The 19834-nt window shown below is 42.5% G+C and overlaps 1 long non-coding RNA gene and 1 pseudogene across 1 annotated transcript in view; both read right to left on the bottom strand.

The window, feature by feature from the left end:
• LOC134762083 (uncharacterized) overlaps nt 1–19834 on the bottom strand; it is a 250069-nt gene that overhangs the window by 153856 nt on the left and 76379 nt on the right. The window lies entirely within an intron of this gene.
• Nucleotides 1–19834, bottom strand: part of LOC134762020 (L-lactate dehydrogenase A chain-like) — a 31336-nt pseudogene that overhangs the window by 2324 nt on the left and 9178 nt on the right.

The following is a 19834-nucleotide window of genomic DNA, read 5'->3' on the forward strand; positions in this document are numbered from 1 at the left end:
TTCACGATAAAAACTCTCAGAAAGCTAGGAATAGTGGGAACTTCTCCTGCTTGATAAAAACACCTACAAAAACCTACAGCTAACATTATACTTAATGGTGAGGGACTGAATGCTTTCTCGCTAAGACTGGGAACAAAGCAAAGGTATTCACTCTCATAAGTCTTATTCAACATAGTGCAAGAAGTTCTAGCCAGTGCAACAAAACAAAACAAAGAGGAAACAAAAGGCATACAGAGAGAAAAGGATCTAGAACTGTCTCTATGTGCAGGTGTGATTGTCTAAACAGATTCCAAATGAATCTACAGAAAATTCCTAGAACCAATAAATGAGTCCAGCAGTGTTACTGGACATGAGATAAACATACAGGAATCAAGTGTATTTCTATATACTAGCAATAAACATGTAGACCTGGAAATTTAAAATACAGTACCATTTAAAATTGCTCAGAAAGTAAAATACTTCAGTGTAAATTTAACAAAACATAAACAGAACTTCCACACTGAAAACTACAAAATACTGATGCAAGAAATCTAAGGATGTCTAAATAAATGGAGAGATATACTATGTAAATGGATTGGAAAACTCAACACAATAAAGATGTCAATTCTCCTCAAATTTATATACAGTTTCCTTTCTAAACCCCAGCAAGAATTTTATAGATATAGACAAGGTTATTATAAAATGTACACGGAAAAGCAAAGGAACTAGAAGAGCTAAACACAGTTTTGAAAAAGAACAAAGCTACTATAATCAAGACTGTATTTGTTGGTGGAGAAAGAGATGCATAGATCAATGCGATATGATAGAAAACTCAGAAATAGACTCACACAAGAATGTCCAACTGATTTTTTACAAAAGTGCAAAAGCAATTTAATGGAGGAAAGATAGTCTTTTAAGCAAATCATGCTAAAACAGTTGTACATCCATAGGCAAAAAAAGGGGGGGGTTGTTAAGGAGAACCTCAAGATAAGTCTCACATCTTATATAAAAATTAACTCAAAATGGATTATGGACTTAAGCATAAAATATAAAAACTATAAAACTTTTAAGAAAAAACAGAAAATCTTCAGTATTTAGGAGGAGGCAAATAGTTCTCAGGTTTAACACTAAAAGGAAAAATTGATAGGTTGGAGTTCATCAAAATTAAAAACTTCTGCTCTGCAAAAATATCCTGTTAAGAGAAAAAAAAATACAAGCTAAAGAGTAGGGAAAAAATATTCCCAATCCATTTGTCAAGCAAAGGACTAGCATCTAGAAGATACAAAGAACCAAAGGTGAAAAAAATCCAATTAGAAAATGAGCAAAAGATATAAACAGACATTTCACTAAGAGGATACACAATGGCAAATAAGCACATGAAAAGATATTCAACATCATTAGTCATTATGGAAAGGTAAATTAAAATCATGATGAGATATCACTAGGACATATCAAATGGCTAAGATAAAAAATAGTGACAACACCAAATGCTTACAAGGATGCAGAGAAACTGGATCATTCATACATTGTTGCTGTCAATATAAAATGGCAGAGTCACTCTGGAAAACACTGTTATAGTTTATTTTTAAAACTAAACATGCAATTACCATAAGATCTAGCAATTGCACTCCTGGACATTTATCCCAGAGAAAGACTTATGTTCACACCAGCATACATGAAGGTTTATAGCAGCTTTACTTATAATAGCTAAAAGTTGGAAACCCAGATTTCTTCCAATGGATATACAGGTAAATAAACTGTGATACATACCATGGAATACTAATTAGTAATAAAAAGGAATAAACCATTGATATACACAACAGCACGGATGAATCTCCAGAGAACCATTTTAGTTGAAAAAAGCCAATCCCAAAGGTTATATACTATATGGTTCCATTTATAGAACATTCTTAAAATGAAAAAATATATATAAATGGAGAACAGATTAGCGGCTGCTAGGGGTCAAGGGACGGGTGGAGACAAGAGGGAAGCGGATGTGATTATAAAAGGGCACATGAGGGATCCTTGTGGGAATGGAAATGTTCTGTATCTTGACTGTATTAATGTTAATATCCTGGTAATGATATTGTACACTATAGTTTTACAAGATGTTACTGTCTAGGGAAACTGGATAAAGGATATGTGAGATCAGGCTGTATCAATTCTTACAAGTACAAGTGAATACACAATTGTCTCAAAATAAAAATATATATAATAAAACAAAACCACAGGAGGTCTTTGCACTTTCCAAAAGGACTCAAAAAATAAAATCTGATGCTGCCCTTGTGCAAATAACAAATGGAAACCAGGAGTTTGCTCAGCTAAGGGATGTCAATACTTTCATTCCAATGAAGGGAAATGGTAGTTTCTCCATGATCTGCTTCAAAATATTGCAATAGAGTATAGTGATTCTGGGATGGATGAGAACATTTGACAGAGGCATTTGCTTTAGTTTTTAAGTGTTCCTCCAAGGCACACAACAGCTTAAGAATTTCCAGAGCATATTGCTTTACCAAGGTTTTTTGTCTGACGCAACAAGCAATCTTGTAGAATGGCTCAAGACAATACTACTATATTAGGGAAAATCCAATTTTGGTAAAGATCCAAATTTTTTCAGTTGAACTTTTACTCAGACAAAAGAGACAGATCATGTATTTTCAGGACATAAGGAACTATATTAGTTTCCTTGACTCCATATTTCCATGAAGAATCTTGACACAAAAGATAACTTCTAACTTTTACGTTACGTCATTTTCGATGATGCAAGTAAAATCCAAGAGTATACAGATGTTGTCATACACTCTTTTTGTGATATTTCCCAGATGAAGATGGTATCAAGGGATAAATAGACAGATGGGCCAGGCGCGGTGGCTCACACCGGTAATCTCAGCAGACCAAGGCGGCAGATCACAAGGTCAGGAGTTCGAGACCAGTCTGGCCAACATGGTGAAACCCCGTCTCTACTAAAAATACCAAAATTAGCCAGGCATGGTGGCACGCGCCAGTAGTCCCAGCCACTCGGGAGGCTGAGGCAGGAGAGTCACTTGAACCTGGGAGGCGGAGCTTGCAGCAAGCCGAGATCGAGCCACTGCACTCTAGACTAGGCGACAGAGCAAGACTCCGTCTCAAAAAAAAATAAACAGATGTTCATAATTATAGTGACATGACATGCTACATTCTCAATTCATATCAAAGAAAGCTGTTTTGGATATCATGTCAATGGAAACAATCATTGGACACTGAACTATATACTGCTTTGCATACTATCTTTTATTTATCTAGTATGAAAGCATATTTTAATTAAAATGTAATTTGTATGGAAAAACATCCTGTGTTTGTGGATCAGACTTATTATTGTTCAGATGACAATATTCCCCAAAGTTATCTACAGATTTAACACAATCTTTATCAAAATCTCAGCTGACTTCTTTGCAGAAATTCACAAGTTGATCCTAAAATTCATATGGAAAATTAAGGCACTCTAAATAGCCAAAATAACTTTGAAAAATAACAAATAATGCATTTGAAAGATTCACACCTCCTGATTTCAAAACTTAAGGCAAAGCTACAGTAACCAAGACAGTGTAGTACTGGTGTAAGAACAGACATCCAGATCAATGAAATAGAATTAAAAGCTCAGAAATAAACCCCCATGTTTATGGTCAATTGATCTTTGATCAAGACTATTCCATGGGGAAAGAATAGTCTCTTCAACAAATACTGCTGGGACAACTGGATATACACATAAAAAAGAATGAAGTTGGACCCCTACCCCAACCCACATACAAAAATGAACTCAAAATGGATTAAAGACCTAAGTGTAAATGCTAAAATTATAAAGATCGTAGGAGAAGACATGGGCATAAAATCTTCAGGACCTTGGATTACACAATGATTTCTTGAGTTTGACATCAAAAACACAAGCTACAAAAGAAAAAATAAGTAAACTGAGCTTCATCAAAGTTTTAAACTTCTGTGTTTTAAAGCATACCATCAAGAAAGTGAGAAGACAGCTCACAGAATGGGAACAGGTACTTTCTTTTTTTTTTTTTTAATTTTATTATTATTATACTTTAAGTTTTAGGGTACATGTGCACAATGTGCAGGTTAGTTACATATGTATACATGTGCCATGCTGGTGTGCTGCACCCATTAACTCGTCATTTAGCATTAGGTATATCTCCTAATGCTATCCCTCCCCCCACCCCACAACAGTCCCCAGAGTGTGATGTTCCCCTTCCTGTGTCCATGTGTTCTCATTGCTCAATTCCCACCTATAAGTGAGAACATGCGGTGTTTGGTTTTTTGTCCTGGTGTTAGTTTACTGAGAATGATGATTTCCAATTTCATCCATGTCCCTACAAAGGACATGAACTCATCACTTTTTATGGCTGCGTAGTATTCCATGGTGTATATGTGCCACATTTTCTTAATCCAGTCTATCATTGTTGGACATTTGGGTTGGTTCCAAGTCTTTGCTATTGTGAATAGTGCTGCAATAAACATATGTGTGCATGTGTCTTTACAGCAGCATGATTTATAGTCCGTTGGGTATATACCCAGTAATGGGATGGCTCAGTCAAATGGTATTTCTAGTTCTAGATCCCTGAGGAATCGCCACACTGACTTCCACAATGGTTGAACTAGTTTACAGTCCCACTAACAGTGTAAAAGTGTTCCTATTTCTCCACATCTTCTCCAGCACCTGTTGTTTCCTGACTTTTTAATGATTGCCATTCTAACTGGTGTGAGATGGTATCTCATTGTGGTTTTGATTTGCATTTCTCTGATGGCCAGTGATGGTAAGCATTTTTTCATGTGTTTTTTGGCTGCATAAATGTCTTCTTTTGAGAAGTGTCTCTTCATGTCCTTCGCCCACTTTTTGATAGGGTTGTTTGTTTTTTTCGTGTAAATTTGTTTGAGTTCATTGTAGATTCTGGATATTAGCCCTTTGTCAGATGAGTAGGTTGCGAAAATTTTCTCCCATTTTGTAGGTTGCCTGTTCACTCTGATGGTAGTTTCTTTTGCTATACAGAAGCTCTTTAGTTTAATTAGATCCCATTTGTCAATTTTGGCTTTTGTTGCCATTGCTTTTGGTGTTTTACACATGAAGTCCTTGCCCATGCCTATGTCTTGAATGGTAATGCCTAGGTTTTCTTCTAGGGTTTTTATGGTTTTAGGTCTAACGTTTAAGTCTTTAATCCATCTTGAATTCATTTTTGTATAAGGTGTAAGGAAGGGATCCAGTTTTAGCTTTCTACATATGGCTAGCCAGTTTTCCCAGCACCATTTATTAAATAGGGAATCCTTTCCCCATTTCTTGTTTTTCTCAGGTTTGTCAAAGATCAGATAGTTGTAGATATGCGGCGTTATTTCTGAGGGCCCTGTTCTGTTCCATTGATCCATATCTCTGTTTTGGTACCAGTACCATGCTGTTTTGGTTACTGTAGCCTTGTAGTATAGTTTCAAATCGTATCTGTGATAAGGTATTTGTATCCAAAATATATAAAGAATTTTTACAATTCAATAATAAAAAGACAAGTAACCCAACTAAAAAATAGGCAAAAGATTTGAACAGACATTTCTTCAGAGATATCCAAGTGGCCAATAAGCACATGAAAAGATAATCAACATCTTAAGTGATCAAGAAAATGCAAATCAAAACCATAATGAAATATCATCTCATACCCATTAGAATGGCTACTTAAAAAACAGAAAATAACAAGTGTGGGTTAGGATGTGGAGAAATTACAGTTTTCATACACTGCTAGTGAGAATGCAAATGGTGCAATCACTTTGAAAGATAGTCTGGCAGTTTCTCAAAAAGTTAAGCATAGAGTCATAAGACTATGACTATGCCGAGTATATACTTGGCAATTCCACTCCTAGGTATATATTCAAGAGAAATTAAAAGCATATGTCCACACAAAACCTTGTACATGGTAATTCATAGCAGTATTATTCAAAATAGCCAAAAAGTGGCAACAATACAAATATCTATCAACTGATGAATAGATAAAAGGTGGTATACCAATTTAATGGGGTATTTGGCAATAAAAGGAAATGAAGTACTGATACATGCTACAATTTGGATGAACCTTGAAAACATTATGCTTAATGAAAGAAGCCAATCACAAAAGACCACATACTGTATGTATCGTATGAAATGTGCAAAGTAGGCAACTCTATTGAAACAGAAAGTAGATCAGTGGTTGCCTAAGGCTGGTGAGATGAGGAGGAAATGGGGAGTGACTGCTCATAAGCAGTCTCTTCAGGATAATAATGTTCTAAAATGCATTGTGGTGATGGTTGTGCAACTCCATGAATATACTAAATACTAGTGAATTGTAAACTTTAAGTGGGTAAGCTGTATAGTAGGCAAATTATTATTATTATTATTTAGATATGGGGTCTTGCTGTGTTACTTAGGCTGGAGTGTAGTGGCAAAATCTCAGCTCACTGCAGCCTTGACCTCCCTGGCTCAAAGCATCCTCCCACCTCAGCCCTCCAAGTAGCTGGGACCACAGGTATGCACCACCATGGCTGGCTAATTTTTGTATTTTTTGTAGAGATGGGTTTTCGACATGTTGCCCAGGTTGGTCTAGAACTCCTGAGCTCAGGCAATCCACCTGCCCTCCCAAAGTGCTGAGATTACAGGCATGAGCCACTGCATCTGGCCATGGTATGCAAATTATATTTCAATAAAACTGTTATAAAAATATTTATTATAAAAATATTTATGTAGAATTTGTGCCTAAACACATATGAGTTCATATTGACATAAACAAATGAGCAAATGAATGAATAAATGGGGGAGAGTAGGCAAATATTCTGTGCAGAACAATTCCAAATAATTTATGTAGATACTTGCCCTCAAGGAAGTGGAGTATAATTCTCCACTCCTTAAGCATGGGCTGTACATAGTGACTTCTATCCAAAGACTATGTATAGAAAAGAGGAGGAAAAAGTAACTTTACGGTGGAGAAATCTGACAAATACAACCTCAACAAAGTGATCAAGGTCAACATCAATAGTGATAGTCACGCTGATAGCATGTACCCTTGATACAGTGAGAACAATAGTTTACCTCTGTGGTCTTCCTCCTCAGAATGCATAACCTCAGTCTAATTATAAAAAAAAAATAGACAATTCACAGTTGAGGGACAGCCTACAAAATATCTAAGCAGTGTTCCTCAAAACTGTAAAAGTCATCAAAAAAAAGGAAAAATCTGAGAAATTATCATATCCAAGAGGAGGCTAAGGATATATGACAACTAATGTAACATAGGATCCTATATGGGATCTTGGAACAGAAAAAAGGCATCAGGAAAAAACTAAGGAGATCTGAATAAAGTATGGGCTTTAGTTAACAATAATATAGTAATATTTTATCATTAATTGTGACAAATATACCATACTAATGTAAGATGTTTATAACAGGGAAAACTGGGTGTAAAGTGTATGAGAACTCTGTATACTACATTTGAAATTTGTCTGTATTATCTCAAACTGTTTTCAAATAAAATATCCTTTTTTTAAAAAAAAGAAAACACAGAGAGCTCTCCTCTTTAGACTCACAGAAGGCAAAGCTTCAACTTTCTTTGTGATCTGTGTTAGTCAGATCAGAATACTATAACAAATTGCCACAGAATGGGTGGCTTAAACAACAAACATTTATTCCTCACAGTTCTGGAGGCTGGGAAGTCCAAGATCAAAGCACCAGCAGATTCGGTTCCTGGTTATGACTTCATGCAGCAGGGGTGATGGGGGGGTTCTGTCCTATCTCTTCTTATAAAGTCACTGATCCCATCATAAGGACTGTACCCTTATGACCCAGTGACCTTCCAAAGACCTCATTTCCAAATACCATCACGTTGGAGATTACGGTTTCAACATAAATTCAACAAATTCTGGGGGACACAAACTTTCAGTTCATAGGAGTCGGCCCATATCCAGGTTAATTTGACACCAGCTGCTGCTGTCATTCATAGGGAACTGATCCCATGTTTGTCCTGGCTCCAAAGATTGTACCTCCTACTTCTACTCCAAAGAGGGTTGGTGACATCACCAAGACAACTGATGATAGAAAAGTAAGATAGTAAGAACAGCCATGAAGTTAACCCTTCAGAATTGGATAAGCAGGACTCTTTTCTGATCCTCAGAGCCCTCAAGGAAGCATCCAGTGACAGACAGAAGCAGGAAAATATTGAGAAGGTAGAAATGTTGCTATTGACAAGACAGTCAGCATCACCCAACACACAAGGCACAGAGCTTTGGCTGAAGATCTTCTCTGAAACATTAATGAGATGGTGGCGGTGGTGCAGTGCCCAATCTGTGAGTTACAATGCCCATGGCCCCATCCTTTCAACAGCACATGACATCAGGCAAGTGGTCAAACATTGGTTAGCCAAGTGGCACAAGGAGATTGTTTCAATAAACACCCATAATACCACTGTCAAAGTGAAAGCACACATGACGTTATTTTGTTTGGTTGGATGGTTGGTTGGTTGATTGGTTGGTTGGTTGGTGTTTTTGAGAGGGAGTCTCGCTCTGTCTCCCAGGCTGGAGTGCAGTAGTGCAATCTCGGCTTACTGCAATCTCCGCCTCACAGGATTAAGCAATTCTCCTACCTCAGCCTCCCGAGTAGCTGGGATTACAGGTGTGTGCCACCACACCCAGCTAATTTTTATATTTCTAAGAGAGACAGAGTTTCACCATGTTGGCCAGGCTGGTCTCGAACTCCTGACCTCAGGTGATCTGCCTGCCTCGGCCTCCCAAAGGGCTGGGATTACAGGCATCGGCCACCATGCCCAGGACATGATGTTTTTTAAATTTCTATTTCTTCTTAATCCAGGAGAGAGTGAGGTGAATCTACTTTTAGAAAAGAAATTCGGCATTTTATAGCAAGAAATGTTAATATTTCAGCTCATGTAAACCAGTAGTTTCACTGCTAGGAACCAAACCTGAGGAAATAATCCAAAATGAGGTCAAAGCCCAGGAAATTTTCTTTATTGTTAATAATGAAAAACTGATAACAATTTAAATATTCACTAGAGATGAATGACTAAGTAAATTATGGTACATATAATTATAGCTATGACAGAATCTTTTGTCATCACTGAAAATATTTATGGGCTGGGCGCTGTGGCTCATGCCTGTAATCCCAGCACTCTGGGAGGCCGAGGCAGGAGGATCACGAAGTCAGGAGATCAAGACCATCCTGGCTAACATGGTGAAACCCCATCTCTACTAAAAATACAAAAAATTAGCCGGACAGGGTGGCGGATGCCTATAGTCCCAGCTACTCAGGAGGCTGAGGCAGGAGAATGGTGTGAACCTGGGAGACAGAGGTTGCAGTGAGCCAAGATCGCACCACTGCACTCCAGCCTGGGCGACAGAGCGAGATTCCGTCTCAATAAATAAATAAATAAATAAATAAATAATAAATTATGTATGTGTATATTTATGAAGATTTTCAATGACATGCAAAAATATACAGTGAAAAAGCAAGATATAAAGCCAAATTTAAGACATAACCTCAATATTGGGGAGGTGGAAAACTTTCGTCTATAGTGCTAATAATGTTTATCTCTAGGAAGTGAAATTAGTGGCCATTGCTCTTTTGAAAATTGTCAATATTTTGCAAATTGGTATCCATGAGCATGATGGACTTTCAAATTTTCAAAAAATAAACATAGAAAAGGTATCTTGTCCAAAGTAAAGTAAGGGGCACTGTGGCAGACTGCTGGTGACCTCTCAGTCTTCCTGTCTCCATTCTCCCCTTCTTCCTTCAGAAGAGAGCCTGATGTTCAGGTGAGCTCAAGGACACCCAGCTAGAAGACTTACCACCCTGCCTCCCTTGCAGCTGGGAGAGTCATGTGACTGAATTGCCAAGATGTATGAGCCTTATAGGTAAAGGGGTTTAAAGCTGATGGGGGCCAGGCACAGTGGCTTATGCCTGTAATCCCAGCACTTTGAGAGGCTGAGGCAGGTGGATTGCTTGAGGTCAGGAGTTCAAGGCTAGCCTGGCCAACATAGTGAAATCCTGTCTCTACTAAAAATACAGAAATTAGCTGGGCATGGTGGCACATGCCTGTAGTCCCAGCTACTTGGAAAGCTGAGGCAAGAGAATCTCTTGAATCCAGGAGGAGGAGGTTGCAATGAGCCGAGATAGCGCCACTGCACTCCAGCCTGGGCGACAGAGCAAGACTCCATCTAAAAAAAAAAAAAAAAAAAGATGATGAGTTTTGCCTGAGTCCTTGGGTCTGAGTGGGAGGGTGGTTGCTGGGCAGAGTCAGCCAGTGGGTTTTGGTGGCAGAAAGGTAAGGAGATTAAAGGTGATGGCTCCAGGAACAGGCAACCCCCAGCCCCAGGCTCCAGGAGCCCAGCTGAGCTCAAGCACCTGGGAAGGTGTGATGGAAGCTCCTCTGCAGATCAGATTTGGCCCTAGAGGACCTGGAAGCAGAGGGAGAAGAGAGCCTGAATGGGCAGCTCCACCTCCCTGGGGCTTTCCCAACCCCTCCTCTCCAGGTAGTCCCCAGGCTGCCTACAGGAATCTCACCAGTTGCCTTAAATTAGGTGACATCTCCCAGACAGGCGCAACGCCTACTGTCTTGCCTTCCATACCAAATGCCTTGATCAACCTGTCATTTAATAATCAAAATCACAAGACTGCGCAGTCTGACATTCTTATCCAGGATCAGAGCCCCCTGAAACCTACGAGAATGTCTGGCTTTTGGTGGGGGACCATATTCATTAACAGTCATGCTGTGTTACTCAGTGCTGTGTTCATGCAATGTTAGTTCCCCCTAAAAGAGGTATGGGAGGGTTCTTATGGCCAAATATATTTGTAAAAGACTCCAGTGGCCGGGCATGGTGGCTCACGCTTGTAATCCCAGCACTTTGGGAGGCCAAGGTGGGCGGATCACCTGAGGTCGGGAGTCTGAGAGATCAGCCTGACCAACATGGAGAAACCCCATCTCTACTAAAAATCCAAAATTAGCCGGGTGTGGTGGTGCATGCCTGTAATACCAGCTACTCGAGAGGCTGAGGCAGGAGAATTGCTTGAACCCGGGAGGTGGAGGTTGCAGTGAGCCGAGATCGTGCCATTGCACTCCAGCCTGGGCAACAAGAGGGGAAACTCCGTCTCAAAGAAAAAAAAACAGACTCCATGTTCTATCTCCATTTAGGAAATTCACACTGTACACTAACATAATAAAGGCTATGAAAAGCCCCACACTAAAGACAACATTCATACTTGAATATTTTCCCAACTTATGTAACCAGGAACCCTTTTTTCATAGAGCATCTATTAACTTCTTTTAGAACACATCCAATTACAAATGCTATCCTAGATACTTGAAAAACATCTTATTTTGTTCCCTAATTAGATAAATTTCATATCTGTTGGGATCTGAAATTTTTATGTCTGTCATTATTACTACATTTGGAATTACCACTTCATTTCAGAGTAAATTTCCTTCTGACTGAAAAATGCATAGTTTATTTGACAGCACGGCCAGGGAAGACCTGGAAACATTGCATCACCTTCTTTTCTGATTACATCCTTGTGGCATGGGGAATGTTATTTGCTTTTGAACTGTATCTCCTGTTTCAGCTGGAAGTGATACAAAGTTCCAATCACTAGCTCACTCATTTGTGCACCACACACTTATTAAATCTCTACCACATGCCAGGACCGTGCTAGCCACTTTACACGTAGTATTTCAAGCTCTCACAGTCCTGAAAGGAATTGTTATTATACCCATTGCACAGGAGGGAAACTCAGATCAGCTAAGACTGAGTTACTAATCCAAGAGCACACAGGGATCAGGGCAGTGGTTGCATGGCTCGCACGGCTTCCCTCCAGGGGCCTGCGCTCTCCCTCCCTCTCCGCTGTCACAGGGCTCTCAACTATTGCCTGACCTGCATCTTTGACGGTGCATGGGTTTCAGTTTGGTGTCCCTAATTGGAATCAAATATCTCTGACTCTGGAAATAAATACTGTTAAACAGTGGCTTGTGCACAGAATAAATAAATGTCCGTTGCTAAGGAGACATCGGGAAGATGAAAGAGCAGGAGGAGGATTCCAGCCTCTCAGAGGCCCCGGGACTTGGCTCCACCTGAACTAAGGCAGGGGCTGGGCAGGTGAAGAACTGAGCAAAGTACCCAGGGAAAGGGGGCAGCTGCCTTTCCACCCCAGATGATTGCAGGCCCATGGGCCAGATGCGTTGTTCAAGAGAAGTTAGGAATCTCTATTTTTTGTGAAATCCATCAAGTTGTAACCACCAGCAACTGTAGTGGGTTGAACAGTGTCCTCCAAAAATTCATGTCCACTTGGAAACTCCGGAAGTGACCTTATTTGGAAATAGAGTCTTTGCTAAACTAATTAAGGTAAGGATCGAGATGAAATCAATGCATGCACAAGCCAAGGACCCCGAGGATGCCAGCAGCCACCACAAGTCAGGAGAGAGGCATGGGGTGGTCTCTTGGAGCCTCCAGAAGGAACCAACCCTGCTAGAATCAGAAGGAATCCACACCTTCCTTTCAGATTCTTGGATGTCTGGCCTCCAGAACTATGAGAGAATACATTTCTGTTGTTTCGAGCCATCTGGCTTATGGCAATTTGTTACAACAACCCCAGGAAAGTAATAGAGCAATGAACTTTAATTTTTAGTAATACCACTTGAGCCAGCAAAATCAACCTGTGAGGCAGATTAGGCCTGCCAGCCATCCTCACCCCGGTTAGAGTCAAAGGACACTCATGCCATGTCATCATTATCTCATCATCATTTTCTCCAAAAATGATGCTGCTGCTTCCCCAACAACTCTACATAGACTGAATCTCTCCTGAGTCCCAGAGCCATATTTCCACATCCTCTGGACATCTTCATTTGCAGGACCTGCAGGCAACTCCAACTTAAGGTATCCAAAATCCAGCTGCATTCTTTATTGTGTGAAATCGCCACCACTTTGGACCACTGGTGTGCTGGAGCGGGTTGTGCTGGCTCCCAAGAGTCGACTATAAAATATTCAGGAATTTTCCCTGCTGGTTGCTAAACTGTTGATCCCTTGAAACCTGCCATAGTGGCAATATTGATGCCACAAAAATTGGCAAACACTACAATCAGGAGCTTCGTTTTTGGGGAAAGCCAGTTCACCAGCAAACCACCGAAACTTCCACCCCATCTTCCAGGTGAGAAAGCCCACTTCTATTTTATTTCACACTCTCTCATTACACCTCACACCCAGCCAGCAAATCCCATTAATTCTCTCTCTGCAAAGCATTACCTGTGTCAACTTCCCTCTGCTTTCACTGCCCTGCCCCTCCTAATTCGGGTCTCATCACTCTTGTGTTTGAATTACTACAACGGTTTCATAATTTTCACCCTACCCCCAATTATATTCCTCAAACAGGGAGTTAGATTATATTGGTTCTCTCCTCAAGCATTTTTAGCATCCAAACGTCTTTGCCTGGCAATCAGAGCAATGATAGGCTTCTTTCCATTGCAAATGGCAAGAACCCAATTCACCAAGCTGAATCAAAAAGGGAACTCACTAATTCATAGAAGCCCAAGGGGAATGAGACTGCAGGTAAAGCTGGATCAGGTCTCTGGCTTGTTCCCCACTACTTGGCTCATGGTCTTTTTACCTGGTTTCATTCTCTGGTATGTTCTCTCCCTGTGGGAGGCAAAATGGTCAGCAGCTGCCCTTGAATCACATCCTCCTAGCTCAGTGTAGTGTGACAGAGTAAATTGCCTTCATCTTCCCAATCTTTCAACCCTCCTAAAGTCATGCCTTATCTATGTGACTTTGCAGTTCCTCTTACTGAGGACATGGAGTCTATTTCCTCATTCCTTGAGTCTGAGTTTGGTCATGTCACTTTCTTTGGCCAATGGGATGTTAGCAAGAGAGCCTTGAAAAAGCACTTGTGTGGGCCGGGTGCGGTGGCTCACGCCTGTAATCCCAATACTTTGGGAGGCCAAGGCGGGCGGATCACGAGGTCAGGAGATCGAGACCATCGTGGCTAACACGGTGAAACCCCGTCTCTACTAAAAATACAAAAAATTAGCCAGGCGTGGTTGCGGGCGCCTGTGGTCCCAGCTACTCGGGAGGCTGAGGCAGGAGAATGGCGTGGACCCGGGAGGCGCAGCTTGCAGTGAGCCGAGATCACGCCACTGCACTCCAGCCTGGGTGACAGAGAGAGACTTTGTCTCAAAAAAAAAAAAAAAAGCAAGAAAGAAAAGAAAAAGCACTTGTGCATTTCCACTTGCTCCATCAGGACATGCTGGGCTAGCCCAATGAGGATGGTGCACGTGGGGCTGCACTGAGCTATTCCAGCCAAACCAGCCACAGCCAGTGCAGATCAGCAGACATGCAGCCAATGTTCAGCCATGTGAGTGAGCCCAGCCAAGCCCCACCAAGCCACACAGACTTGGGAGCTAAATAAATGTTCATTGTTGTATGTCACTGAGGTTTTGCGGTTGCTCATTACACAGCATTATTGTGGCAGTAAATAACTGATACATTTAGTGAAGTCATTGGAAAGAAAATTTCTCTCCTTGTCTCCATAGCAATCTCAGGGAGCGCCGACTAGCTCTGCGTGCACCCCATGCCCAGACCCTGAATAAGAGGATCACAAGGTTTGGTTGAACATGCTGGGTCCCAGGAGTGTGGGTCACCATGATTGACAACCTCACAAGAACTGTATGAGGCTGGGCACAGTAGCTGACACCTGTAATCCCAGCACTTTGGAAGGCCAAGGCAGGTGGATCACCTAAGGTCAGGAGTTCAAGACCAGCCTGGCCAACATGGTGAAACCCCATCTTTACTAAAAATACAAAAATTAGCTGGGCGTGGTGGTGGGCGCCTATAATCCCAGCCGCTCGGGGGGCTGAGGCAGGAGAATCACTTAAACCCGGGAGGCAGTAAGCCGAGATCACACCACTGCACTCCATCCTTCTCTCTTATCTGCCTCTCTGCCTTATCCCTGGATCTCCCTCCATAAGCATCTTGGATTCCCTCTTTCTAACTACTTGTCATTTCCCAAACCTGCCACTCGCTTTTGTATCTCGTTACCTTTGCTCAACTGCTCCTCCCACCTGGAAGGCCTTCTCCCTCCCTCCCTTTGCAAATCCAGCTCTAATCCTTCCTTAATGAAGGACTCCAGTCCCAAAGAGAGAGAAGACAAGGGGTTAGCAGAGAACACAGAGCCAAACCAGCAGCCAAAGAACAGGGACCAGGGCACAGGGCAAGGCTGTGCAACGGGTCACTGTAGTCCATGCCGGAATCTAGGACCTGGATCTGGAGCAGTGACAAGAGCTAAGACCTGAAGGCAAGTCCAAGGACTCGCAGCCCCCTGCCAGGATCAGCTCAGGGGTGGGGCAGAGGCTCCAGGGGTGCAGACAAGCCAAGGCAGAGAAGGCAGGAGTGACAGAGGTGGCAGCTGGCAAGAAGAGGAACTCCTGGCATCGAGCTCACATCGGATAAAGGCTTGGAGGCAGGATCAGAATCTGAGGGATTTAAAGCAATAGAGAAATAATGAGGACACAACTTTTCAAGCTCTTAGGGCATGCCACGTACTGGATTAAGAAATTAATTACATTATCTCTGTAATTCTCACAACCACCTTATGAGGCAAAATACAACCAACATCCACATTATACAGGGGAGGAAACTGAGGCACAAAGAGGCGGCATGGCTCCCCAGGGCCACTCAGCTGTAATGCAAGTCCAGGCCTCCTCAACTCCAGAGCCCATTCTTTTTTTTTTTTTTTTTTTTTTTTTTTGAGACAGAGTCTCTCTGTCACCCAGGCTGGAGTGCAGCGGCGCGATCTCGGCTCACTGCAACCTCCGCCTCCCAGGTTCAAGTGATTCTCCTGTCTCAGCCTCCCAAGTAACTGGAATTACAGGCATGTGCCACCATGCCCAGCTAATTTTTGTATTTTTAGTAGAGACGGATTTTTGCCATGTTGGCCAGGCTGGTCTGGAATTCCTGACCTCAGGTGATCTGCCCGCCTCAGCCTCCCAAAGTGCTGGGATTACAGGCATGACCTACCATGCCAGGCCCAGAGTCCGTTCTTAATCATTCTGCTTTCTTGCTCAGGATGGGGTTGAACTTCCCTACTTCTCTGATTTTCTGATTTTAACTGAAAGGAAGCTTCTGCTAAGTCCAACTCCAGACAGGCCAACATCTCAGCCTCCAGGCAGCTTTTCTAATGTTAACTAATCTGATTAAATTCACAGATACCTCAAAGGTCAGCTGAGAATCCCCCTCTTCCAAGAAGACATCTCAGACTCCCAAGATGAAATTCATCTCTTCTTTCTTTCCATTCCCATGGCATTTTGTCTCTGCCTCTGCTCGGCCCTTGGCTCTGTCTGCTGGTTTTAAGACGACATCTGTGCACAACTCTCCCAACTGGCAAAGCCATCCTTGAGGACTGACCATCCTTTGGGTACCCCAAGACACTTGATCCACGGCCCCGAATGCTAAATTCCCACATGTTGAATTGAATGTGTGTCTCAGTACTTACCTAGCTCCATCAACCTGAATCCAATAAAGTTGTCTAATGAATGCATTTTCTGCCAATTACCAGATATCTGTGAGTTGTGTTGCAGTAGAGATTACAACAGTAAGGTTGCCCTCAGCCAGGGTCAAAGTTCACAGAACCCCACCTTTTTGGCTCTGGATTGAACATCACACCACACAGATAAGCCTCAGGCCTTTCCTCTGGCCCACTGCCCAAAAGAACTGGGGATGGGGAGTTCTTTCCCTAGAAGGAGGTCCAAACCCTCTTTCAGTGGGGGGAAAAAAAAAAAAAACAGAAACAAAAGCTTTCCCCCATGCAGTGGCCATGCCAAGTGGGTGTTTGGCCATTTCCAAGTGAGCAACTTTTTTGAATTTGATTTTGTGGGTGCTTTCAGCAAACTAGAGCCACAGTTACACTGTGACTTAAAAGGATTAGTCAGGCACACACACCCTGTGCACACACTTCAGTCCCCTATTAAAGGAAGCACAAGCCAGAGGCTGGCAGGAGAGGTTAGAGAATTACCTCCCATCTCCTCAGACCCTTCAGGTACGGTGCGGCAGAGTAAATACGGGGCTCAGGCACATCAGAATTCCAGATAATCAATGGCTAACTTCAGTATAAGTATATCCCATGTAAAATTTGGCACCTACTTACACTCAAAAATATTCAAATTTAATCGGGTATCCTGTATTTTGCATTTGACAAATTTGGTCATGCTACTCAGGCAGGATCTTAAATGCTGAAGTCCAGGACCCCTGAGCTGCTTCCAGGGAAAGTCCTCATCGATGACAGAAGCAAGATGACAGAAACCATAACATGGGAATCATCTGGGCTATATGGGGCTCACAGATGAATGTCCAAACACATGGCATAAAAAGCCTGATCAGGTGCTCAATGCAATTTACACAAAACACTTTTCAAGGGTATAATGGCTTAGATAAAGCCCATTAGCATCCTTAAATTAATTCTTCACTCGGCATAATAACACATCCTCTCTCCCTTACTTGTTTTTCCCAGGGGAAATATTTGATCACTTCCGTCAGTCACCTGCTTGAATGCCCCGTATACCAACTGTGTGACAGTTATTGATTTTTGATGAATGATACAGCTCTCTCTTCTGGGCTATGACTGCTTTGTTTTCAAACCTTACTTAATTGTGCGATGATTTTGGGGGGTTTTTTTCCCCCTTTCCAGAGAAATAAATGCAAAGTGTTTATTCTCCAAAGGCCGTAAACAGAGCTTGCGGGTCTGGTTTCTATGACAACCCCACTTGATACAGCAAACCTAGATTATCTCTAATGACAGACATGAAGTTTAAATTGCACATTCTGAACAAACAGTGCTCTGCTGACCTTTTATTGAAAAATGGAATACAGGGTGATTAGCATAATGTGTTATATAAAAAGGAAAAACGTGTATCCGTGGGTATTATGCACCAGCGATTAGCCGCACTGCTAGTCTTTAACAAACTGCTTGCCGGGATGGAGAGCTTGGGAAATTAAGATTTGCCATCTATCATTTTCAAATTCAGTAAAATCTGCAGCAGTAATTGCACTAAACAGTTTTCAAATAACACATGCTGCTGTTTTTCTTATTCAATTGAGTCTTTTAGCAGGGGAGCAAAGAAGGAGAGGAAAATTTTACCCATTGTACAAAAAATAATAATCGTTGGCTCCAATAGCTAGTCTGAAACAATTTCTGCTTCTTAATCCCCTAATGCAATTCCTGGAGGAAGCCTAGGGCCTGGTGTAGCCTGGCAGCTACCTCCTGGAAACTGCTCATTAGCAGTGTGGTGCAGTGGGGGTCCTGGTTGGTTAACCAGAGGTGGGGGCTAAGCGTGGTCCACCCACAGGTTAACTGGGCCCGCTCTTAGCAACCACAAAATGAAGGGTTGGAGAGTTTGGGCTCTGAAGTAAATGACCTGGTTCAAATCCTAGCTTTTCCTCTAGCCTCCTTATGGGCAAATTACCTAGCCCCTCCAAGACCCAGGTCCCTTGTCTACACTATGGGAATGAGACTAATAGGTCCCACTTCACAGGATCATTGCAAAGATGGAAGGAAGCAATACCCAAGAGCAGGCAGGGCCAGCCCCCAATGACCATTAGCCACTCATTGCTCAGAGTTCAAGTTCTGTCTTCTATTTCCATGAGAGTGTGTTCATATCAGGACTTCGCCAACTGGTACTTTTGAGCACTAATGAGATAATATGGAATGATGGAAAAGAGCATTTGCTTATGCCTTCAACCACATTTACTGAGCACTGGCTCTGCAGGAATGCAACCCTGAATAGGACAAGGTCAGTCGGGAGCCGCCACCAATGCTCTTAGCTGTGTTACTTTGCACATGTCATTTCATCTCTACGAAGAAATAATATTTACCATTTGATTCTCATAACAACCCTGGGTGAAGGAGGTCATTTTACACATGGGAAAACTGAGGCTTGGAGTCATGAAGAGGTGGCTGAGTGGGGTGCACTGGAGTTTGTCATGGTACCTTTGAGAGGTCAGAATGCTTTGTCACAGATGCTGTCACTTGACCCCCAGCCTAACAGGGCAGGTCATAGACTGGCCCAAGTGTCCTTGGCTGCCCTGAAGGTGGGGATGGTCTCAATGTCCAGACACCACCCTCAGGGTCTCAGCCTCGCCTTGAGCCTCTGTCCTGGGTGCTCCCAGACATTCTTGTGTCTCCCATGGGCTTAGGCACAATCTGTCACCTTTCTCCACTCTGGCCTCCTCACTGCAGCCCACAAGCCACTTGGGTGACAGGCTTCACCCGCCCCACGTGATAGTGCTCAAGACGTTGTCTCTCAATGTGCCCAGCGCACAGAACCTGCCAGGTGCCAGCCAGCCCTTGCTCTCTTGGCCCCTCTGTATCCAGGCTCCAGTGGCATAGGGGCCCTCTCAGTCGGGGTCACACATGGTTCCCCCCAAGCAGATGCCTAAGCCCTAAATCTCACAGTGTTTCACCAAAGCTGCTACTTCTGTTTCCTGCTTCTAGAAGGGCTCAAAACCAGTTGTTCCATCCAAGGGCTGGGGGAGACAGACAGCATAATCCCTCCCCAGTGTGCATCTCTGCCCCAGGCACACCTCAAAAGAAGCCTTGTTTCTCTTCCTTCCACAAAACAGAAAATATCCTTCATGCATAATTTTTTTTTAATATCCTACCTCAAAGCCAAATGGCCCTTGAGCTGCAGGGCTATGTGGCTGCGTTATTGTTATCCCCATTTCTCAGAGGAGACATGAAGTTCAGAAGGTCACGTGGCTTGCTTGAGGTCACACTAGACTAATAAAGGGTACAGCCAAGGCCTGAACTTACCTGAGCTGACCC

This window comes from Pongo abelii, chromosome 8, assembly GCF_028885655.2.
Source record: "Pongo abelii isolate AG06213 chromosome 8, NHGRI_mPonAbe1-v2.0_pri, whole genome shotgun sequence".
Taxonomy (NCBI): domain Eukaryota; kingdom Metazoa; phylum Chordata; class Mammalia; order Primates; family Hominidae; genus Pongo; species Pongo abelii.